The sequence below is a fragment of the Haematobia irritans genome, chromosome 5 (genome assembly GCF_050003625.1).
Source record: "Haematobia irritans isolate KBUSLIRL chromosome 5, ASM5000362v1, whole genome shotgun sequence".
NCBI lineage: Eukaryota > Metazoa > Arthropoda > Insecta > Diptera > Muscidae > Haematobia > Haematobia irritans.
The window spans coordinates 111,729,035-111,732,398 of NC_134401.1; positions in this window are offsets into that span (position 1 = coordinate 111,729,035).

Sequence of the window (3,364 nt, forward strand, 5' to 3'; positions counted from 1 at the left end):
AAATCCACCCAAAACCTAATAAAATTTAAATTTTTATATGAAAAACTTCTTTTGGCCATATCTCCTTAAATATGGGTCCTAGAGCGAAAAGGACGATAATTCGTGACCACCCTCAAAAAGTTGAAAAATCCACCCAAAACCTAAAAAAATTGAAATTTTTATATGAAAAACTTCTTTTGGCCATATCTCCTTAAATATGCGTCCTAGAGCGAAAAGGACGATAATTCGTGACCACCCTCAAAAAATTGAAAAATCCACCCAAAACCTTAAAAAATTGAAATTTTTATATGAAAAACTTCTTTTGGCCATATCTCCTTAAATATGCGTCCTAGAGCGAAAAGGACGATAATTCGTGACCACCCTCAAAAAATTGAAAAATCCACCCAAAACCTAAAAAAAATTTTAATTTTTATATGAAAAACTTCTTTTGGCCATATCTCCTTAAATATGCGTCCTAGAGCGAAAAGGACGATAATTCGTGACCACCCTCAAAAAGTTGAAAAATCCACCCAAAACCTAAAAAAATTGAAATTTTTATATGAAAAACTTCTTTTGGCCATATCTCCTAAACTAAGCGTCCTAGAGCGAAAAGGACGATAATTCGTGACCACCCTAAAAAAATTGAAAAATCCACCCAAAACCTAAAAAAATTGAAATTTTTATATGAAAAACTTCTTTTGGCCATATCTCCTAAACTAAGCGTCCTAGAGCGAAAAGGACGATAATTCGTGACCACCCTCAAAAAATTAAAAAATCCACCCAAAACCTAAAAAAAGTGAAATTTTTATATGAAAAACTTTTTTTGGCTATATCTCCTTAAATATTCGTCCTAGAGCGAAAAGGACGATAATTCGTGACCACCCTCAAAAAATTGAAAAATCCACCCAAAACCTAAAAAAATTGAAATTTTTATATGAAAAACTTCTTTTGGCCATATCTCCTAAACTAAGCCTCCTAGAGCGAAAAGGACGATAATTCGTGAACACCCTCAAAAAGTTGAAAAATCCACCCAAAACCTAAAAAAATTTAAATTTTTATATGAAAAACTTCTTTTGGCCATATCTCCTAAACTAAGCGTCCTAGAGCGAAAAGGACGATAATTCGTGACCACCCTCAAAAAATTCAAAAATCCACCCAAAACCTAAAAAAATTGAAAGTTTTATATGAAAAACTTCTTTTGGCCATATCTCCTTAAATATGCGTCCTAGAGCGAAAAGGATGATAATTCGTGACCATCCTCAAAAAATTGAAAATTCCACCCAAACCTAATAAAATTGAAATTTTTATATGAAAAACTTCTTTTGGCCATATCTCCTTAAATATGCGTCCTATAGCGAAAAGGACGATAATTCGTGACCACCCTCCAAAATTTGAAAAATCCACCCAAAACCTAAAAAAATTGAAATTTTAATATGAAAAACTTCTTTTGGCCATATCTCCTAAACTAAGCCTCCTAGAGCGAAAAGGACGATAATTCGTGACCACCATCAAAAAATTGAAAAATCCACCCAAAACCTAAAAAAATTGAAATTTTTATATGAAAAACTTCTTTTGGCCATATCTCCTTAAATATGCGTCCTAGAGCGAAAAGGACGATAATTCATGACCACCCTCAAAAAATTGAAAAATCCACCCAAAACCTAAAAAAATTGAAATTTTTATATGAAAAACTTCTTTTGGCCATATCTCCTAAACTAAGCGTCCTAGAGCGAAAAGGACGATAATTCGTGACCACCCTCAAAAAATTCAAAAATCCACCCAAAACCTAAAAAATTGAAATTTTTATATGAAAAACTTCTTTTGGCCATATCTCCTTAAATATGCGTCCTAGAGCGGAAAGGACGATAATTCGTGACCACCCTCAAAAAATTGAAAAATCCACCCAAAACCTTAAAAAATTGAAATTTTTATATGAAAAACTTCTTTTGGCCATATCTCCTTAAATATGCGTCCTAGAGCGAAAAGGACGATAATTCGTGACCACCCTCAAAAAATTTAAAAATCCACCCAAAACCTAAAAAAATTTTAATTTTTTTATGAAAAACTTCTTTTGGCCATATCTCCTTAAATATGCGTCCTAGAGCGAAAAGGACGATAATTCGTGACCACCCTCAAAAAGTTGAAAAATCCACCCAAAACCTAAAAAAATTGAAATTTTTATGTGAAAAATTTCTTTTGGCCATATCTCCTAAACTAAGCCTCCTAGAGCGAAAAGGACGATAATTCGTGACCACCCTCAAAAAATTGAAAAATCCACCCAAAACCTAAAAAAATTGAAATTTTTATATGAAAAACTTCTTTTGGCCATATCTCCTAAACTAAGCGTCCTAGAGCGAAAAGGACGATAATTCGTGACCACCCTCAAAAAATTCAAAAATCCACCCAAAACCTAAAAAAAGTGAAATTTTTATATGAAAAACTTCTTTTGGCCATATCTCCTTAAATATGCGTCCTAGAGCGAAAAGGACGATAATTCGTGACCACCCTCAAAAAATTGAAAAATCCACCCAAAACCTAAAAAAATTGAAATTTTTATATGAAAAACTTCTTTTGGCCATATCTCCTAAACTAAGCCTCCTAGAGCGAAAAGGACGATAATTCGTGACCACCCTCAAAAAGTTGAAAAATCCACCCAAAACCTAAAAAAATTTAAATTTTTATATGAAAAACTTCTTTTGGCCATATCTCCTAAACTAAGCGTCCTAGAGCGAAAAGGACGATAATTCGTGACCACCCTCAAAAAATTCCAAAAATCCACCCAAAACCTAAAAAAATTGAAAGTTTTATATGAAAAACTTCTTTTGGCCATATCTCCTTAAATATGCGTCCTAGAGCGAAAAGGATGATAATTCGTGACCATCCTCAAAAAATTGAAAAATCCACCCAAACCTAATAAAATTGAAATTTTTATATGAAAAACTTCTTTTGGCCATATCTCCTTAAATATGCGTCCTATAGCGAAAAGGACGATAATTCGTGACCACCCTCCTAAATTTGAAAAATCCACCAAAACCTAAAAAAATTGAAATTTTTATATGAAAAACTTCTTTTGGCCATATCTCCTAAACTACGCCTCCTAGAGCGAAAAGGACGATAATTCGTGACCACCCTCAAAAAATTGAAAAATCCACCCAAAACCTAAAAAAATTGAAATTTTTATATGAAAAACTTCTTTTGGCCATATCTCCTTAAATATGCGTCCTAGAGCGAAAAGGACGACCCTCAAAAAATTTAAAAATCCACCCAAAACCTAAAAAAATTTTAATTTTTATATGAAAAACTTCTTTTGGCCATATCTCCTTAAATATGCGTCCTACAGCGAAAAGGACGATAATTCGTGACCACCCTCAAAAATTTTAAAAAT